The 12,367-nt window shown below is 37.9% G+C and overlaps 1 protein-coding gene across 1 annotated transcript in view; it reads right to left on the minus strand.

The window, feature by feature from the left end:
• Nucleotides 1-6,201, minus strand: part of ncalda (neurocalcin delta a) — a 66,800-nt gene extending 60,599 nt beyond the window's left edge. Inside the window, exons 1-2 of the mRNA XM_082150495.1 lie at nucleotides 6,045-6,201; nucleotides 2,046-2,123 (exon numbers count right to left, since the gene is read on the minus strand). The gene's annotated coding sequence lies outside the window, so the exon portion shown is untranslated. The remainder of the gene's footprint in view (nucleotides 1-2,045; nucleotides 2,124-6,044) is intronic.
• Nucleotides 6,202-12,367: the final 6,166 nt, after the last annotated feature.

Consider the following 12,367-nt stretch of genomic DNA (forward strand, 5'->3'; position numbering starts at 1 on the left):
GGGGGGTAATAATTTGGCGGGGGTCGAAATTCGGCACAACACCGGCCCTCTGTCAAATTTTAAAACCCAGTGTGGCCATTGAGCCAAAAAGTTTGCCCACCCCTGCTGTAGAGTCTCAGTTAAAGCTGCTCGTGAACTGGGGCCGGTTTCACAAAGCTATTTTAGACCTGTCTATAGTGTTAGACAAGTATACAATTTGCTCATAGACTAGTCTAATGCAAGTTAGACTGTTTCACAAAAATAAAGACTGACTTAATTTAGACCCAAAAAATTAGACACCTTACCCCCAGGCTAACTTAGGTCTAACGGGGGTCGCACACCAGACGAGAAGTGCCGCGACAACTAGGACTTGTAACTAGGAGTTGCTAGGACAACTCGAGGGTTTTGGGAAAAAGAAGAATGTAAACCAGAGTACAGCCTTGCAGCCAGTGAAAATACAGCAGACGTAGGGCTGGGCAATAAAACGATAACGATAATTATCGCAATATAATTTCTCGATAAAACGATATCAAGAGTTCGATAATGTTTATGCGCCAAAAGCGGAACGAAACTCATTTGAACCGCGCGCCACACGGACCATTTATCCGCTCGGCTCAAAGTCCAAACGGCAGCGCAGCGCGAGCTCACTAGAGCAGATGCGTTTACTCTGACCGGTCTCGTCACGAGATCCAGTGAGTAGCGCTTGAATTCAGCGAAGACACAATGTCTCAGTGATTTAAACCAGTTTAAACTGCGCATAAGGCTTTTCCGTCTACAAATTCCCATCATTTACCATGAATTTACTGTAACGTTAGCCTAGTAATATTAACTGCACCATGAAATGTGGGATATAACGTTACATATTGAATTGTATTATATTATTAATGTAGACGATGTATTAAAGGACTGATGGAATATAATTACAGTATTTAATAATGTATTTAGGCTACTGTTTTTCATACAAATACCATAGAAACCATAAAGTTACATTTTGCCATGATAGTGAGGTTATCATGATCTAAATGCATGATACTGGATGACCAATGGTTAAGTTTAATACAACTCAAACAGTCAGAATATTACATTTTACCAAATAAAAATTAGCACATGCAGAAACTAAGAAATTAATTGTCCAATAAAGATATTTATTTTGTTAAGGAAAAATGATTTTTTTTGTGTGTGTTCTACCTCAGATTTGTGAAATGATCACCAGTTTGGCAAGTGTTTGTCCTGATATGTTCTGACAATAAAGAGTAGTTTAAAACCACAATTAACGCTCTGGTTTCTACAACTTTCACTTAGGAGCAAAAATCTGCCTTTAAACTTGAAAGAAATAAAGATTTGACTTTTATCGTGATAATTATCGATATCGACTGATATAAAAAAAATTATCGTGATATTTTTTTTTTGGCCATATCGCCCAGCCCTAAGCAGACATGAGACTTCAAGCTCTGCAGGCAATTCATGATCACGGATATGAGAGCCAGTAGGTGTAATCATTCAGGCATAGCACCATGATTTGGGCACGACACTACAGTGGTTTTCAGAAGAAAATTCCAATGAAAGTCAGCTGATCTTCACCAGTTTTGAGAACACACAATAAGACTCAGTCAGGAATGGTCAGTTATATCCCTCACCATGACAACGAATGTCTGTCAGCCTAAATTTGTTTGGATGGTACTGAGTTCTTGGTGTTGACAAGAAAAACTCTCATTATATTAAATGAATACTGCTACACATCATGACGTAAAACTGTAATTTCAGTGCTCTCAATAGACAGTCACCATGCTAGAAATGTACTGATTTGAGTGACACAGGTGGGCTTTTATTTCCGTTCTGTAACTAGGCAACAGCAGCTCGAAGAAAGTTCTAAGTTATGTTCTTGAAAGAGTCATTAGTCATTACTACCTAAAAAAAAAATGCAACTGATTAAGTAATTCAACAATATAAATCTCAAGGTCACTTCCTTCCTTTTCTGGTTAAAACAGTACCCACCAAATGTTCTGTAACATATTTACAGATAGATTAATCGTGAAAGTTATTCTTAAAGCAACAGAGATCCTCACCAAGTGCCAGAAGAAATCCACAGGCTTGACCAACTGACCAGGCTGCTTTCTTTAGCTGCCGACCAGGGAACTCTTCACCTGAAAGACAACAGAAAAATTCCCATTAGAGAAGTCATTTGTATTAATACAAGATATCTCAATCAGGGGTTGAATTACGAAATGAGGGCAAAAAAACTATTATCGGAAGAATGGGTTGAAAAAGAAGAGGTTATTGTCTTCTGGGTGGGTGCTCTTGTTTCTAAGCAACAGAAACCTTGACTCATCCCCTCATTGTTCTGATGTTGTTCAACAGCTACAAAAAAATAAAACAACAGAACCTACTGCTCTGACTGTACATCTGCCATCAATTCTTCATCAGCCCTTTGATGTTTACTGAACACGTCAAACACACAAGCTATGAAATACAATATATTAGGGCTGATTTGATATTAAAATAGGCAGCGTTCGACAGTGCAATCGCTTCACTCGAATTTGAGACTAAAATAGATGTCCGTGAACTGTAAAATGTGTTTAGCAGCATATGTGGAAAAGTCCCTACAGGCCCTTAAACATTTTTGCTTTATGAAATTTAAGGTCTTAAAGTTAAATGTTTTAAAACGCATCTTAATTGTCATTTTATGATGATTTAAATTTGGGAATGGAAAACCAGGAATTGTGCAGCTTAATGTCTTACAGGGTTACTGCACACTTTTTAAAGTCAAATTTAAGGCTTTTTAAGACCAGAAGGAATACTGTACATTAGGGGTGTGCAATATTGACAAAAAATATATATTATTAAGTTCTGCATAATTAAGGGCGTGGCCACTTGAGTGACAGGTGGATTGACGCTGCTGTCACTACTAGCCGTTTGTCCGCTGTCTGTTAGCCGTGACGTCACCTCAGCTAACCCCGCCTCTTTGCCAGTTTTCGGTTATACGGAAGTGACCCGCGGCCAAGATTACCAAGGCCGGCTCCGCCAACTTTTGGGCTTCAAAAATTATCTTCACAGACCTGACGTCACAAACACTACGTCCATATTTTTTTACAGTCTATGGTTTGGACCCAGGCAACGGTGATGCGTGACATTAGACTTAACAAGCGGTTAGAAAAGCATAGACATTTTAAATGGGGTGTAAGTAGGTATAGATATTCGCATGAATATCACAATAATTTGTTTGCCGATACTGTATCGATTCTAAAAAATAAAAATAAAAGTTTATATATTTGTTTAGATCAAAGATTCGTAGCAGTGGCTTCATGTTCGGTTTAAACCCCGACTGATAGATGGCAGTGTTATCTCTGAAGCGCTTTTTCGCCCAAAACCATTCAGCGGAAACTCCACCCTGCAGCCGATTCTTAAGATTTTATTGGTCATGTAAATCACAGTACTGATTGCCTACACAAACACTGATCCCTAAACCTACACATCACTACAACCTTAACCAATGAAATTAGCTGCAGGGCGGGGGATCTGGTGAAGTGATTAAAAAAATAAAATAAAAGATAAGACAAAAGATTTAAACCATCTCCCGCCACAGTGGAAGTCATTTTGGCTCCCACTGTAAATAATTTTCATGCTCTCCTAAATCAAAACTTAGGAGAGCATGTGCACCTTGGGAAAAAACTAAGCATCAAGCCCTGTCAATTCATAAGACCACACCACATATTTACATGTCCTTGACCACAATCTGCACTGTCACGCATGCCAACCTGCTTGTGTCGGGTGGCAACCCATAGTGCTGCTGAGGTGCATGCCTGCGAGGTTGACACCTCCACAACATGTTATGCATGTTCTAAGTGCCTCTTCTTCATGCAAAGTGACAGCAGAATGATCAGCCGCCTTTGGCAAATTATATGCTTAAGTGAAATTGGCCAACAGATAGCACAGACGTGCGCGTGTTTGATTGGGGGGGTTGGATTTGGCATGGGAACACACGGTTGTGAGTGTTATCACTTGGCTTGTATCAGTGGCTCTAATTTCCATCTGGTCTGCATTAGTGGGAGAATGCGGGAGGAGGCAGATCTGGGCTCCTCAACCGCAGTCATGAAAGTACACAGACCAAAGGACTTCATCTTTTTGGGGAAAAGTAATGGGCATGGATGGATGGACTCTTCAAACATGGCTAAAAAATAAGCATGTGCATTAAAAGAAATAAGTTCAAAAACAAGCAGCCATTCCAAAACAAGATATATAGCTATTTCAAGAGGATTTCTTCAGTATCACAATGAATCTAACAAATATTTTGCATAAAAAGGTTTGTTCACCCAAAAATGAAAATTCTGTCAGTAATTACTCACCCTCATTTTGTTCCAACCCCATAAGACTTTCGTTCATCTTCGGAACACAAATTAAGATATTTTTGATGAAATCTGAGAGCTGGCTCACTCCTCAATAGGCTGCAAGCAAGGTAATTGATATCTGTCAGCCCAGAAAAGTTGGTAAAGACATTGTTAAAATAGTCCAAGTGACTACAGTGGCTCAACCTTAAGTTTATCAAGTGACGAGAATACCTTTTGTGCGCAAAAACAAACCAAAATAATGACTTTATTCAACTATTCACTTTCTTCTGTGTGGGTCTCCGAGAGGGAGTTCACGTAGTGTAACAGCGCAGCGCTTCTGAGTTGTACGTCAGAAGAACGTAGGCTCACTATTGGCCAGCATCACACGCATGACCAGCGTTGGCAAAAAGTGAGCGTACGTTCTGACGTACAACCCAGAAGTGCTGCGCTGTTACACTACATTGAATAAAGTCATTATTTTTGTTTGTTTTTGCGCACAAAAAGTATTCTCGTCACTTGATAAACTTAAGGTTGAGCCACTGTAGTTACTTGGACTATTTTAACGATGTCTTTACTAACTTTCCTGGGCTGGCAGATATCAATCACCTAGCAGCCTATGAAGGAGTGAGCCAGCTCTCAGATTTAATCAAAAATATCTTAATTTGTGCTCCGAAGATGAACGGAAGTCTTACGGGGTTGGAACAACATGAGGATGAGTAATTACTGACAGAATTTTCATTTTTGAGTGAACTATCCCTTAATATGATCACATTAAGTGCCTCACAGCAAGAAGGTCCCTGGTTCGAGTCCCTGCTGAGCCAGGAGGGCTTTCTGTGTGGAGTTTGCATGTTCTCCCTGTGTCGGCAGGGGTTTCCACCACTATCGAAAGACATGTAGTATAGGTGAATTGTAATGTAATGGAGAGGATTGGGGGAAGACCTGGCAACCTACCCGGAAAAAAATCATTGCTAAGAAAATTCATGGACAGTCTCTCGCGTATGGCAAGAGATGGGAGTCACCAAGAGTCCGATACGACTGAAATAGTAATATACAGATAGAGTTTTCATAATCAAAACTGCTTTAGGTCAGCATCCTTGGCAATCTCACACCAAGACAAAAACATTGAGTCTACAATGTCAATCCTCACTCGTTCTGGATGATGGCAGTGTAACTTACAGCATGACATCTGGAAGTCCTCAATGATAAAGAAATCCAACACGCAATCATAAGAACCTTAACTCATAACGTTTCAACAGATACAACAAGCATATTGAAATAAGGAAACACCAGAGTTCGTGTACTGTAAAGATAACATGCGTCATCAAAACACTGAGGGACCATCTGTTTATGTTAATGTCTAACGGTGATACATTACGACAAAAAATTCTTTAGAAGCCAGACAAAATATTTAGTCACGAGCTGGAAGAGTAGTTTGACGTAGTGTAACGAGTCTTCCCCTTTTGTTTAGTGTCAAGGAACCTTAATTTAACAAAATTTGTTTTGAGGAGACTTCCTACTATCAAGCTAACTGGCTAAAAGCACACGTTGTATCAGCGCACGAATTGTGTTAAAAAATACACACGACGTTATCGGTTATTAATATGAAGAAACTCTTGAGCTGCTTTTATGTTGTTTATCATAGGCGACGAACAGAGAGTTTGAACAACAAAAACACAGAGCTCAAAGAAATGACGGCAAACTTGGAGAAAAGTTTAGGAAAAGAAGAAAAAATAAACTCACGGTAACAAACTTTCTGCAGACGGCTGGAGGAAGCCTAGAACCTAAAACAGCTGTAGGGTCCAATGCAACAACAGAGAACTGAAGAGAAAATAAACCGAAAACGGTTTTGCACTCGCGCCGTTTGGGGAATGTGGCACGATAAATGTTTGATGACGTCATCCGCACGGCACGCCTTCCTCATGGCTGCATCAACTAGCTTGAGGATTTTATTCTTATACATTATTGATATCGTTTTTGTGTATAAATTAGGGAATCTGAGTGCATCTTCACCGACCTTTTGTTTTTTAAATAGGCTACGATTTTAGATTTCCCATAACAGTCTTATTAAGTCATTAAATCCACGTGTTGGATTTTTACTTTTTATTTATATTGATTTATTCTATTTGGTAATATTATATACGATAACCAGAATTAAATATGCAGTTTGTAATACGAAACCGTCTGATTTGACCTCATACATGTTTCGTATAATTATATATTTTACCCAAATGACAAGAATCAAACGTCATGGGGAAAATATTCTTAAATCTATGAATTGACTGACATCTAGTGGTGAGTGTTACAGTAACATTTATAAAACACTGACCGCCGTGTAGTTTACTACATTTTCATAATTTTTTTAAGAGAAACTTCTGCATGTAATAATTATATCATAACGAGTAAAAATGTTATTGAACGCAAAATCTGAATTTTATAATATATTTTATTATATACAATTTCAAAATATACGATTGAGTCCTGCCTGCTAAGGATCAAGTCAAGTCACACTACCAAATAACAAATATAGTTTATATTTTCCATAACCTACTTATTTTTTTATTTTTTTTTCATTATACATTTACAATAATAATAATTACAATTATTATAGTTCTGATATGCTAATACAATTTTAAGAAACAGGTGAGGTGCAAAAAGTGTTATGCATATTTTTTTATATATTTTTTTATAGTGAACTTCATATGTTTCAATGATTCATCACACAGAGCAGTGAAAGAAATTAACCTTCCCATTAAGGGCATTAAGTGAGGGCCAAAGCACAAGGTCTGGGGCCTACACCATGAAGCCGGTTTAGGTGGCTAGCCAGGTATGTTTCATTTTAGTTTGCACATGAGTTTTAGGCACCATGAAAGTGGTTTGGCTTTTAGCAGTGTTCACTGCCATAGTAACTACTACGCTCCATGGCTAACCTGGTCCGGTATGTTCCAGGTAAGAGGTTGCAAACCAAACTTAGACCAATCAGCTGTGAGCAAAGTGACACATGTCTGATGCAATATAGTCACTCCACCTGTTTCTACTCCAAATTAAAGGTCACTACATAGCAAATGATTTTAAAGTCTAGCTTTTACTAATGCTTATTTAGAATAAAACTTTTGTATGATTTAGATATCATGTCATTAATATACACTTAATCGATCACACATGTACAATTTTAGCTTATCAATTATTATTACGCACAGTTTAAATAAATATATATAAATACACTTTAGAATCAATATAGATAAAGCTATAAAATGACTACATGTGAGCTTAAATGTTCAATTCTCTCTATACCTTTATAATCCTGAAAAAATTAACTTCACAATTTTTACTTGCACTGATACAGCAAGACTTTTTCTTTTAGTTGTCCCATTCCATAGACAGCTATTTTCTTCTTGCTGTGTAAATTTGTTTAAATTCTTAATATTCTGCAAAAGAGAGAAGTGAATCAAGCTGCTTTTCTTGCGAGAAATGAATCGCAGTTTAACTCTTTCTCAGCATGTGATTGGCTGTTCGCTACTGATGTCACATCTAAACTCCTAAACTCAGGATCAAAGCCTGAGTTGACAGAGAAAGTTGATGATCAGCATCATGGTACCAACAAAGCCTGGTTGGATTGTTTTGGTTTTGTCAAATTGAAACTAATCCTGTAAACCTGAATTTGTCCAACTACCATCATGATAAGGGCCCCGGAGGGCTGTTCCATAAAACAAGATTAGAATACAAGCCAGGTTTATTTTGGTTAGTCAGACTTATTGTCGGTTGATTCTGTTTCATTAAGCAAACTTAAAATAGTTCAAACTCAGTTACCCTGGCAACTTATGCTGGGAAACTAGCCTGGTCCAGGGCAGGCTAACTGTCAGGCTAAGCCTCAGCTGTTACACAGATCCTCTAACACTGACCAACAAGAACACAAAATATAGACATATATATATATATGTATGTACTGTTTTTATAGATATACTGTAGATATAGATATATAGATAGATAAATACAATATATATACTACAGGTTTTCTTTTTTTAAAGCAGCTGTAGTACATGTTTATGATTATTAGAAGAACATTAGAACACAATCTAAAAAAAAGTTAAAATCACAAAATTAAAAATAAAGAATTACAAAAGCACAGTATAAATTTTAACTGGTAAGATGAATCTGAGCTTAGTAATTGACAGTAACCTACATTTGATTTACCCCATTACAATAGTCCCTTTACAGTTATTGCTATCATAAAAATACACTTGTAGGTTTAAAATTCTAAATAAGGAAAATCTAATGTCCAACTAACAAATATTATATATATATATATATTATGTACTTTATATGTCTTTCAATTCAAACACATTTAACACAATTATACAAATGGACAGTTCCTTTAAAGACATCATATTTCCCCCAATAAATATTCCTTATTTTTCCTTCTACTTTTTTTATTTTGTGATAATACCCACCAACACATACATATGATTTAAGGGGGAAAAGACAAAAAACAATAAATAAATATTAATAAAAATGTAACATTCACATATTTATATCAAACTCTTATAATGACACATAATTCCTAATAGTTATTCAAGTAATATTATTTAAATATCAAATATTAAATATTAAATAAGTAAATAAATAAAATAACAAATAACTAGAAATAAAAGGGAGGGAGGGTTATATAAAAATGTAGTTAATGTAGGCTAATATATATTCCTTTATTTTAATGGAATATTCTTTGATTTTAGAGTTGCACATATCTTTTCAAAATGTATACATTTGCTCTTAATTTCATGTTATCCTCTCCATAGTGCACTTTAGAAACTAAATCTAACCACTCATTTAAAACTGGGGATTCTTGCTTTCTCCAAAAAATTCCAAAAAAAACCCCACAGCCGCGTCCAAATGATCTGAGGGCGTGGGCGGGTATAGATATATACACTAGATGTCGCCTTGGCTACTGCAGTTCATTGGAACGAAACCGTAGCCAAGGCGACATCTAGTGTCTATACCCGCCCGCGCCCTCAGATCATTTGGACGCGGCTGTGTTCAAGAGGTAACAACGATATAAATACTGTTCGTTTTCTCACACAAACCGCTCGTTTCGTGTCTTAGGCCATCAATGTGTACTTACGATGTGGAATTGTTTTAATTTGGACTCTGTGCATGCTCTTTGAGGCGGTGACCATCGACCTGCAATATTTGACTGACAGACAAGAACGGTTTGACCTAAAAAAAAACTACTGCGGAAAAAAAGACACCTACATCTTGGATGCCCTTGAGGTAAGCTAAAACATACCAACATTTTATTTCAAAGTGAACTATCCCTTTAAGTAGCATAGGTCCTATACCCAAAACTATATTTTGTATCTTTATATATTTAGTTTCTTAAAAAAAAAAAAACTTCCCTGAATTAGGCTACTTCTGTTCAAATTTTTTTTATTAGAAGTATAAAATATATGAGTGTAATGAGCTAGAAGTTCACTGCAACTTATCCAACATCCTAAAGATAAATTATTATAATTAGAAGATATTTCTGCTGTTATAAAATATCGCCTATTAATTTGCCAAGCAAAATGTATATTTTAGTCAGAATTATTGCGCGCCAAGCGCTCGTTCAATATGAAGATTAGCAGTAAAATGGATACATTTGCACGACTTTCTAACATTTACAGATGGAGAATATAACTGTAAAATGTAAGTTTTGCACTGAGGAAAAAAAAAATACATGTCACAAACGCATAAAACAGCACAAAATATACGCTGTTTGATGGTGGATCGATTTGATCCACGATCGACCTCTAGGGCTGCTTCAGAAACGCGTGCACACGCAATTATCTAGACTAGATAAACCTGGATCAAATTAGTGAGATTGCGTGAACTTCAATTACCTTTTATGGAACCACTTTAGCCCCAATATTTGTTAGGCTCATTCAAGTCCGGTTTTGGAGTTTAATCCCCGCTTTTCTAAGCGTCTTTTATGGAACAACCCTCGGGTCTACAATTTTGGGGTGGAAGCAAAGCCACAAGTTTTCGATGCTGAGATATAGATGAATGTAGAAATATTAAACGGTGTAATAAAATCAATTAAACTTTAGATTATAAAATTAAACCACCAGTAGGTGGCGGCAGCAAGTCACTGTAAATGTGGGGTAAGCTATATTTTAAAAATGCTGTTTGGAAGTTAGTCGGACCGACACACAAACAAACAAACAAACAAACAACAACAAAAAAACGTGTGTAGCCAATCAGCATTAGTATGACGTTGGAGGAGAGAGAACGAGCAAGAGGGAGATTTGAAGAAAGACTGCAGAAATAGACATGAAACACACAATACAAAAGTGAAAAGCTCAGAAGAAATCAGTGGAAAATAAAGGGTTATGTCTGGGCAAGAGCTTTAGGACTCGCGTTAATATTATAAAAGCTGAGAACTAAGCGGGAAGGCCTGAAAACAGATGCTGAGGTTTCTTTGATTTGCTCCACACGTGAGTAACACTGGGTTTGAGTGTCATTGTTTGTCTGGAGCTGCTGTGCTGTTGGCAACAAACAACCCAGCTTACACAGTTACGTTGTGAAGACGTAACTGGACCGGACCATATTCGTAGTAGCGACGTACCACATAACGTTCCAGCGACGTAACTTTGTGATTCCCATAATTGTCGTGGCGACGTTATAGTGGTATGTCGCAAGAACGTAACGTCTCAGTGACCAACCTGGCATTTTGCGAGGACATAACATCAAAGGACCATATTAGTCGGTGCAACGTGCCAAATAATGTTCCAGCAGCATAACTTTGTGATTCCTGTATTCGTTGTGGCGACGTTATAACTGTACATTGCTGGAGCATGGCAGATTGGCAGGTACGTCCTAACAACCAAAATTCCACATCCGCATTTATTTTTAATACACTTCTCACTTTTAGTCCTGTGAATGAAGATGTGCTTGATCCATAACCTTGAAATCCGCATAGATCTGATAAACTCAAACATTTCATTCTCTGCTGTAAAACCTTATAAATTCTAATAGGGAACTGTGTATTGTTTTCAGTTAATACATTTAGGTATCAATACATATATGTAATGGAAGTACCGCAGAGTACTACTAGCAACCACCCAGAACACCCTGGCAACTGCCTAGCAACTGCCTAGAAACCACCCAGAATACCTTAGTAACCGCGTAGCAACACCATAGCAACCACCCAGAACACCCAAGCAACCAACTAGCAACGCCCTAGCAACCACCCATAACACCTTAGCAATTGCCTAGCAACGCCCTAGCAACCACCCAGAATACCTTAGCAACCACCCAGAACACCCTAGCAACCACCTACCAACACCATACCAACCACCCAGAATACCCTAGCAACCGTTTAGAGCCACTTAGCAACCATATTGCAACATATAGAATCCATATTTCAGCCCCACACTATCGTACAGACATGTTTGTTGGCTCGTATGCAATCGTGGAGAACACCCTAGCAACCGAGTGGCGAGTTTTGCCACTCCAAGCGCCACTTACATTTTCTTCAGGAAATGTACATTCTAGTTCTTCTTTTTCTTATTATTCCACACAAAAGTTTACTCCTCCCGCACCGTTTGTCACAGACCCATGAGTGAGGCGTCAAATCGACTGCCTCATTGAGGAGAGGTGTACCATGACTTTTCTAAGCGATCGGGCGTACGATGTTTGCACAGCGGATGAAAAAGCGGCCAAAAAAGTCCCATTGACTTAACATTGCGGAATGTTCGGAAATTCAAATCCAACTGTCACTTTCACACACACAGACACCAAAGGGCCTGACAGCCCTGCATCTCTCCCTGTCTCTCTTTCACTCAGACGATTTATATTATCAAGCAGCCAATAAGTAATGGCCTAAAATCTTCATAGCCACAGCCTTACAACCACTGAGAGCTCCCTAGCAACCACCCTAAACCAATAAATACATTTTAAATGAGCAATATCACACTCGTAGCCTTGCGATTTCGCTGTATATCAGCACGGCTGGGTTTCGGCCGGTGTTTGGTGTTTTATGCCCCCAATGGCGCCTTCCAGGCAGCGAGGGGATGGGTAGGTTTAAGGTT

This window comes from Leuciscus leuciscus, assembly GCF_965113295.1.
Source record: "Leuciscus leuciscus genome assembly, chromosome: 20".
NCBI lineage: Eukaryota > Metazoa > Chordata > Actinopteri > Cypriniformes > Leuciscidae > Leuciscus > Leuciscus leuciscus.